Source organism: Oncorhynchus gorbuscha, unplaced genomic scaffold (assembly GCF_021184085.1).
Source record: "Oncorhynchus gorbuscha isolate QuinsamMale2020 ecotype Even-year unplaced genomic scaffold, OgorEven_v1.0 Un_scaffold_2890, whole genome shotgun sequence".
Taxonomy (NCBI): Eukaryota; Metazoa; Chordata; class Actinopteri; order Salmoniformes; family Salmonidae; genus Oncorhynchus; species Oncorhynchus gorbuscha.
The window spans coordinates 47,501-57,356 of record NW_025747281.1 but is presented as its reverse complement, the minus strand read 5'-3'; the positions used below and the strand labels follow the sequence as shown (position 1 = coordinate 57,356).

Genomic DNA, 9,856 nt, shown 5'->3' with positions numbered 1-9,856 from the left:
AGAGAGTACAAGGTCCTGCAATAGCCTAAACTCAATACGAAACAGCGACTGAAAAGGGCAACACATCCACACACACTCAACATTATTTGGTTTCCTTGGAGCGCGACTGAGCTATGCGCTGACTTCTCCTTGCTGGTGTACTGCTTCCATCTAGCGGTGGAATATGGTACTACAACATTTAGAGAACAGTAATTTTGTTATCTGATTGAGCACCCTACAATTATGCGGAACAGCAAGTCTGAACAAAACCAGCAGTTCACTTCCGAGTGTAGGTCTGGCTCCCTCCCCTCACACACACCCTCCTGAAAGGTATCGGAGAGAGAGGCTCAACCAACAACAAGTTGTGACAAATCCTTTTTTAAATCAAGGACAGGGAGTTTCTCACACAAAACTCAGGTTGGGCGGTGAGAACCATGCAAGTGTTTCACTGAATGGACCGAACGGAAGAATCGATTTGAGTGGAAGTTTATTTTTCTTCTTCTTTCAGTTGAGCCTGGCATACCTCATCCTCTCGTGTCTAACGTGTTTAAAGGATTGGAAATGCCTGGGAACGAGAGAGTTTCTCGTCTCTTGAAAGAGATCATTCAAAAAGCCAGGGAACGACGCGTGCGCAGACTGTGGTGCGCCTGGTAAGTTGAAATGTGATGCTGATGTTATAACTTTGCTGCAAAGAACCTTCTAGCCTAGACGTTCTAGATGAGAGGGGTGGGAGTTGGCATGCAACAGGTCCTGACATGTATAGGTAGAAAAATACCTTCAGCCTATTTTAGGTCTATTTGAGTTGCTCTGGGAATGTTAGGAGCAGAATAGGTCTACTTGCATTTTAAATCGACTTTTCATTTGTAACCTAACGGTGAACCAGAATCTGGCTTTACACGACACGTTGGTTCAGAAATGTAAGGACGTTGTTTCCAAAAGTATGTATTTATGTGGGCTTCAGTCTGCAACGTGGTCTCGGAGCATTTCGTATTATTCTGTACTTTAAATCCGAAACGCCATTTAGTATGATATGTTATGTTTCGTATGCATTTGTGGATGTCCGTCTCCATTTCTTATGGTATGTTACGCATTGCAATTCGTACAATATGTTCTGAAATGCAATTCGTACAATATTTGACGAATTTTCTAAACGTATGACATGTTACGAATTCTAATTTGTTGTAGCTCTATTTGTTAGGGGTTAATGTTAGGAGCTGAACAGGTGTTGTGCCGAAAATATCCCTCTGCCAGAACCCCCCCCCCCCTTCTATTTTCTTTAATTTTGTGGTTAGAGTCAAATACTTTCGGTGGCACACATCAGAGTCAAATACTTCTATAGAACAAACTTCACGCCAGGCAGGATAGGCAACCGAAATGAATCATTCATATATGTGTGTTATATTAAACATAGAGGAGGGAGTAGAAGCGGCGTCTTGCCGCCCCGGGGGGGCGGGCGGGCGCTGAACGGGGAGTTCACCCAGGGCGCCATACAAGCTAGAACCGCCACATACACTTGAAACAAATAGCCAAACCCGAAAACTGCAGACAAAAATGCTTTCTGCTACTAAGATCAGTGAAATGTAGGCTACACTGACAATGGAGTGAAAAGCAGAAATCTCAACTAGCAAGTCGCAGCAATGAAGAACGGGAAAGGGGAGAATTCTGGCAGGGGGAGATTTTCGGCACAACACCGGCCCGCTCATTAGGCAGGATTAGGTGGCCGCCTATGCATGGCGATTAGCGAGGGTGGTTTTTCTGAGCTAAACTGACCAAGACCCAACTCCAACAACACATAAGACCTCACTTAATTCTGCCCAAAAACAATGACATATTCCAACCAATGGCATAATTATGGGCTTTTTAGGTGAGCGCTGATGCCTGCCTGTGATAAGCAGTGCCCACTTTGTCAAAGGCAGGGAGGCAAGATATGTATGTATAAATACGTATAGCGGTAAGAATACTATATCCAGAGTCAGTACATAGGGGTAAACATACTATATACAGGGTCAGTACATAGGGGTAAACATACTATATACAGGGTCAGTACATAGGGGTAAACATACTATATACAGGGTCAGTACATAGGGGTAAACATACTATATACAGGGTCAGTACATAGGGGTAAACATACTATATACAAGGTCAGTACATAGGGGTAAACATACTATATACAGGGTCAGTACATAGGGTTAAACATACTATATACAGGGTCAGTACATAGGGGTAAACATACTATATACAGGGTCAGTACATAGGGGTAAACATACTATATACAGGGTCAGTACATAGGGGTAAACATACTATATACAAGGTCAGTACATAGGGGTAAACATACTATATACAGGGTCAGTTCCAGTACCATATTATAATGTACAAGGATACTGGATGACTTAAATGTAATGTAATGGATCTATAGAGGTAGATATGTATAGGGGTAAACATACTATATACAGGGTCAGTACCATATTATAATGTACAGGGATACTGGATCTATACAGGCATATATGTATAGGGGTAAATATACTATATACAGGGTCAGTACCATATTATAATGTACAGGGACACTGGATCTATAGAGGTAGATATGTAGAGGGTAAACATACTATATACAGGGTCAGTACCATATTATAATGTACAGGGACACTGGATCTATAGAGGTAGATATGTAGAGGGGTAAACATACTATATACAGGGTCTGTTATGCAGGTGAATGAGGACCCAAAAGCGACTTGGCGAAAACAGAGTCTTTAATCCAGTAAAGTAACTTTACAATCAAAAGCATAATTCCACTCGTAATGACGAGAACAGACTGGAGACTCGATCATGAACTGCAGGTTGCCTCGGGAAGGCACTTGAACGTAGCAGACTCAGACACCTGCTCACCACGCAGCATCTGAGGGAAACACGACATGACAGGGCGATACACAGACACAGCACGGTGAACAATAGACAAGGATCCGACAGGGCAGGAACGGAAAACAAGGAGAGAAATAGGGACTCTAATCAGGGAAAAGGATCGGGAACAGGTGTGGGAAGACTAAATGATTGATTAGGGGAATAGGAACAGCTGGGAGCAGGAACGGAACGATAGAGAGAAGAGAGAGAGGAAGGGAGAGAGAAAAAGGGGAACGAACCTAAAAAGACCAGCAGGGGAAAATGAACAGAGGGAAAAGCAAAATGACAAGACAATCTAAGACAAAACATGACAGGGTCAGTACCATATTATAATGTACAGGGATACTGGATCTATAGAGGTAGATATGTATAGGGGTAAACATACTATATACAGGGTCAGTACCATATTATAATGTACAGGGATACTGGATCTATAGAGGTAGATATGTAGAGGGGTAAACATACTATATACAGGGTCAGTACCATATTATAATGTACAGGGACACTGGATCTATAGAGGTAGATATGTAGAGGGGTAAGGTGACTAGGCATCAGGATGTATGATTAACAGAGTAGCAGCAGCGTATGTAATGATTGTATCCGAGTGGGTGTGTGTAGTTTATAAATGTGTATATGTTATGTTTGTGTGAGTAAATGATGGAGGGAGTGTATTTGTATTTATTGTGGATCCCCATTAGCTGCTGACCAAGCAGCAGCTACTCTTCCTGGGGTCCAGAAAAATGAAGGCTGTTTATGCCATTTTAAAAACATTACAATATATTCACAGATTTCACAACACACTGTGTGCCCTCAGGCCCCTACTCCACCACGACCACATATCTACATTACTGAATCAATGTGTACGTATAGTGTGTATGTTATCGTGTGTGTGCGTGTGCGTGTGCGTGTGTGTGTGTGTGCGCGTGTGTGTGTGCGTGCGCGTGTGCGTGTGTGTGCGTGCGTGTGTGTGTGCGCGTGTGTGTGTGTGTGCGTGTGTGTGCGTGTGCGTGCGTGTGTGTGTGCGTGCGTGCGTGTGCGCGTGCGTGCGTGCGTGTGTGTGTGTGTGTGTGCGTGTGCGTGTGCGTGTGTGTGTGTGTGTGTGTGTGTGTGTGTGTGTGTGTGTGTGTGTGTGTGTGTGTGTGTGTGTGTGTGTGCGTGTGTGTGTGTGTGTGTGCGTGTGCGTGCGTGTGTGTGTGCGTGCGTGCGTGTGCGCGTGCGTGCGTGCGTGTGCGTGTGCGTGTGCGTGTGTGTGTGCGTGTGCGTGTGCGTGTGTGTGTGTGTGTGTGTGTGTGTGTGTGTGTGTGTGTGTGTGTGTGTGTGTGTGTGTGTGCGTGCGTGCGCGTGTGCGCGTGCGTGCGTGCGTGTGCGTGTGCGTGTGCGTGTGTGTGTGTGTGTGTGTGTGTGTGTGTGTGTGCGCGTATGTGTCTGTGTTAATGTTTCTGTTGCTTCACAGTCTCCGCTGTTCCATAAGGTGGATTCTTTTTCATCTGTTTTTTTAAATCACATTTTACTGCATCAGTTACCTGATGTGGAATAGAGTTCCATGTAGTCATGGCTCTATGTAGTACTGTGTGCCTCCCATAGTCTGTTCTGGACATTGGGACTGTGAAGAGACCTCTGGTGGCATGTCTTGTGGGGTATGCATGGGTGTCCGAGCTGTGTGCCAGTACTTTAGACAGACAGCTCGATATATTCAGCATGTCAATACCTCTCATAAATACAAGTAGTGATGAAGTCAATCTCTCCCCCACTTTCAGCCAGGAGAGATTGACATGCATATTATTAATATTAGCTCTCTGTGTTAGAGGTCGACCGATTAATCGGAATGGCCGATTAATTGGGGCCAATTTCAATGTTTTCATAACAATCGTTAATCGTCATTTTTGGACACCGTTTATGGCTGACTACATTGCACTCCACGAGGAGACTGTGTGGCAGGCTGACTACCTGTTATGGGAGTGCAGCAAGGAGCCAAGGTAAGGTGCTAGCTAGCATGAAACTTACCTTATAAAAAACAATCAATCTTCACATAATCACTAGTTAACTACACATGGTTGATGATATTACTAGTTTATCTAGCTTGTTCTGCGTTGCATATAATCGATTCGGTGCCTGTTAATTTATCATTGAATCACAGCCTACTTCGCTGAGCGGGTGATGATATAACAAGCTCATTCGTGAAAAAAGCACTGCTGTTGCACCAATGTACCCAACCATAAACATCAATGCCTTTCTTTAAAATCAATACACAAGTATATATTTTTAAACCTGCATATTTAGCTAATATTGCCTGCTAACATGAATTTCTTTTAATTAGGAAATTGTGTCCCTTCTCTTTTGTTCTGCGCAAGCAGAGTCAGGGTATATGCAGCAGTTTGGGCCGCCTGGCTCGTTGCGAACTGTGTGAAGACCATTTATTCCTAACAAAGACCGTAATTAATTTGCCAGAATTGTACATAATTATGACATAACATTGAAGGTTGTGCAATGTAACAGCAATATTTAGACTTATGGATGCCACCCATTCGATAAAATACGGAACGGTTCCGTATTTCACTGAAATAATAAACATTTTGTTTTCGAAATGATAGTTTACGGATTTTACCATACTAATGACCTAAGGCTCGTATTTCTGTTATTATGTTATAATTAAGTCTATGATTTGATAGAGCAGTCTGACTGAGTGATGGTAGGCAGCAGCAGGCTCGTAAGCATTCATTCAAACAGCACTTTCGTGTGTTTTGCCAGCAGCTCTTCACTGTGCTTCAAGCATTGAGCTGTTTATGACTTCAAGCATATCAACTCCCGAGATTAGTCTGGCAATACTACAGTACCTATTAGAACAGACAATAGTCAAAGGTATATGAAATACAAATGGTATAGAGAGAAATAGTCCTATAATTCCTATAATAACTACAACCTAAAACTTCTTACCTGGGAATATTGAAGACTCATGTTAAAAGGAACCACCAGCTTTCATATGTTCTCATGTTCTGAGCAAGGAACTTAAACCTTAGCTTTTTTACATGGTAAATATTGCACTTTTACTTTCTTCTCCAACACTTTGTTTTTGCATTATTTAAACCAAATTGAACATGTTTGATGATTTTATTTGAGACTAAGTTGATTGTACTGATGTATTATATTAAGTTAAAATAAAAGTGTTCATTCAGTATTGTTGTAATTGTCATTATTACAAACATATATATATATAAATCGACCGATTAATCGGTATCGTCTTTTTTTTGGGTCCTCCAATAATAGGTATGGGCGTTGAAAAATCATAATCGGTTGACCTCTGCTCTGTGTACATCCAAGGGCCAGCTGTGCTGCCCTGTTCTGAGCCAATTGCAATTTGACAACACTACTTAACTGTAGTCAAGGTGCGACAAAACTAGAGTCTGTAGGACCTGCCTTGTTGATAGTGTTGTTAAGGCAGAGCATCGCTTTATTATGGACAGACTTCTCCCCATCTTAGCTACTGTTGTATCAATATGTTTTGACCATGACAGTTTACAACCCAGTGTTACTCCAAGCAGTTTAGTCACCTCAACTTTCCACATCATTTATTACATGATTTAGCTGAGGTTTATTGTTTAGTAAATCATTTGTCCCACATACAATGCTTTTATTTTTTAAAATATTTAGGACTGACTTATTCCTTGCCACCCATTCTGAAACTAACAGCAGCTCTTCATTAAGTGTTGCAGTGATTTCACTCTCTGTAGTAGCTGACGTGTGTAGTGTTGAGTCATCCACATACATAGACACTCTGGCTTTACTCAAAGTCAGTGACATGTCCTTAGTAAAGGTTGTGTGTGTGTTGGAGCGACAGTGTGTGTAGTGTGTAGGGCTCTGTGAGGTGTGTGTGTTGGAGTGACAGTGTGTGTAGTGTGTAGGGCTCTGTGAGATGTGTGTGTTGGAGTGACAGAGTGTGTAGTGTGTAGGGCTCTGTGAGGTGTGTGTGTGTGTGTTGGAGTGTCAGTGTGTGTATTGTGTAGGGCTCTGTGAGGTGTGTGTTGGAGTGACAGTGTGTGTAGTGTGTAGGGCTCTGTGAGGTGTGTGTGTTGCAGTGACAGTGTGTGTAGTGTGTAGGGCTCTGTGAGGTGTGTGTGTTGGACTGACAGTGTGTGTAGTGTGTAGGGCTCTGTGAAGTGTGTGTGTTGGAGCGACAGTGTGTGTAGCGTGTAGGGCTCTGTGAGGTGTGTGTGTTGGAGTGACAGTGTGTGTAGTGTGTAGGGCTCTGTGAGGTGTGTGTGTTGCAGTGACAGTGTGTGTAGTGTGTAGGGCTCTGTGAGGTGTGTGTGTTGGAGCGACAGTGTGTGTAGTGTGTAGGGCTCTGTGAGGTGTGTGTGTTGCAGTGACAGTGTGTGTAGTGTGTAGGGCTCTGTGAGGTGTGTGTGTTGCAGTGACAGTGTGTGTAGTGTGTAGGGCTCTGTGAGGTGTGTGTGTTGCAGTGACAGTGTGTGTAGCGTGTAGGGCTCTGTGAGGTGTGTGTGTTGCAGTGACAGTGTGTGTAGCGTGTAGGGCTCTGTGAGGTGTGTGTGTTGGAGTGACAGTGTGTGTAGTGTGTAGGGCTCTGTGAGGTGTGTGTGTTGCAGTGACAGTGTGTGTAGCGTGTAGGGCTCTGTGAGGTGTGTGTGTTGCAGTGACAGTGTGTGTAGCGTGTAGGGCTCTGTGAGGTGTGTGTGTTGGAGTGACAGTGTGTGTAGTGTGTAGGGCTCTGTGAGGTGTGTGTGTTGCAGTGACAGTGTGTGTAGCGTGTAGGGCTCTGTGAGGTGTGTGTGTTGCAGTGACAGTGTGTGTAGTGTGTAGGGCTCTGTGAGGTGTGTGTGTTGCAGTGACAGTGTGTGTAGTGTGTAGGGCTCTGTGAGGTGTGTGTGTTGGAGTGACAGTGTGGGTAGTGTGTAGGGCTCTGTGAGGTGTGTGTGTTGCAGTGACAGTGTGTGTAGTGTGTAGGGCTCTGTGAGGTGTGTGTGTTGCAGTGACAGTGTGTGTAGTGTGTAGGGCTCTGTGAGGTGTGTGTGTTGCAGTGACAGTGTGTGTAGCGTGTAGGGCTCTGTGAGGTGTGTGTGTTGCAGTGACAGTGTGTGTAGTGTGTAGGGCTCTGTGAGGTGTGTGTGTTGGAGCGACAGTGTGTGTAGTGTGTAGGGCTCTGTGAGGTGTGTGTGTTGGAGCGACAGTGTGTGTAGTGTGTAGGGCTCTGTGAGGTGTGTGTGTTGCAGTGACAGTGTGTGTAGTGTGCTACTTGGCAGTCTGATGGCATGAGGACAGAAGAATGCTGGGCAGATGCTGGATACTGCAGTAGTCCCTGGACAAGACATGCACTGACTACACTCACACGTTAATATTGGCATCTGCCAAGTCCCTCGAGAAGTCACTCATTAAATGTCATTTATGTATATGGGGAATAGGCCAGTTTAGTACCCAAAGGTCCCAGTACACGGGGCAATAACATGCATTTAGAAGTAGCATTCAAATCCTTTTTGAATTAGATTCCCCGCAGTCTGAAATGAGGCCTACTCAGCGCTACAGACACCATCAGTCTGAAATGAGGCCTACTCAGCGCTACAGACACCATCAGTCTGAAATGAGGCCTACTCAGCGCTACAGACACCATCAGTCTGAAATGAGGCCTACTCAGCGCTACAGACACCATCAGTCTGAAATGAGGCCTACTCAGCGCTGCAGACACCATCAGTCTGAAATGAGGCCTACTCAGCGCTACAGACACCATCAGTCTGAAATGAGGCCTACTCAGCGCTACAGACATCATCAGTCTGAAATGAGGCCTACTCAGCGCTACAGACATCATCAGTCTGAAATGAGGCCTACTCAGCGCTACAGACACCATCAGTCTGAAATGAGGCCTACTCAGCGCTACAGACACCATCAGTCTGAAATTAGGCCTACTCAGCGCTACAGACATCATCAGTCTGAAATGAGGCCTACTCAGCGCTACAGACACCATCATGTGATTATCAGAATGAGAGAAAGTAGGATATGAAAGGGAACAACAGTAAGACTGTAGGTCAACACTACTGTCGGCTACCGGGGCACTTCCAACAGAACAGACCTATAGGTCTACCGCAATGTAGACCAACGCAGGGTTTCTGTGGCCTACGCTGACTTTATCATAGGGGATACAACGGTGTAGTAGGTTAAAGATACACACACACACACACTCCGTGGCTTGGTAGCTGGCCCTGCACCAGGCTGTGTCAGGTAGATAAGATGGGTGTGGTCAAGCTAAAGTAAACGCAGGTATGAGCCAATCGAGGGAGATGGGAGACATTCAGTACAAATGTTAAATCAAAAGGAAGGTTTCTCTTCCCTGACTGCCTTCATTTCTGCTCTGAAGGTATGTGGTCCAGCACTTTGTACTGAGTTGTAGTGTGGTATGTTGTTGTACGTCCTATACACCTTATCATTGGATCTTTACAGAGAATCTGCTCCTTGCTCAAGAGGACAAAGGTCAAAGCAAGCATTCCAAGTTTTTTCGATGTGAAATGTCGGTTTTTCTAAAGGTATTCCATTTTATCTAGTACCACAAACTCCCAATGAAACCACATACCTCTCTATGTTCTCTGTTCTACCTCTCTCTCTCTCCCTCCTTTCCTCCATCAGATCCTAGTTGGGGCTCCTGTTCCTTAGGGGTGTTCATCTGTGTTCAATGTTCCGGGATCCACAGGAATATTCCCGACATCGGAATGAAGGTCAAATCCCTCAGCCTCTCCCGCTGGGAAGACCAGGAAGTGAAGGTGAGCTGCTCACCAAAATTACCCAAATTGCAATATTCGCTAATGTACATTTCTTCAAATCCAATCGGCTCTGTGTTCATTGCTATTTATAAATCATTTCAAATGCTTTATCTGTGCTTGATTGAGCTTGCCTGGCTTGACAGACCGACAGAGTCGTCCCAAAATGGCAAACCCCGCCCATCTGTCACTCCAGGCAGGCTAGAGCTGACGCTCAAAGTACT

General features: G+C 44.6%; 1 pseudogene; it reads left to right on the top strand.

The window, feature by feature from the left end:
- The first annotated feature begins 364 nt into the window (after window positions 1-364).
- The window catches only part of LOC124027016, a 54,909-nt pseudogene continuing 45,417 nt past the window's right edge, over window positions 365-9,856 (top strand).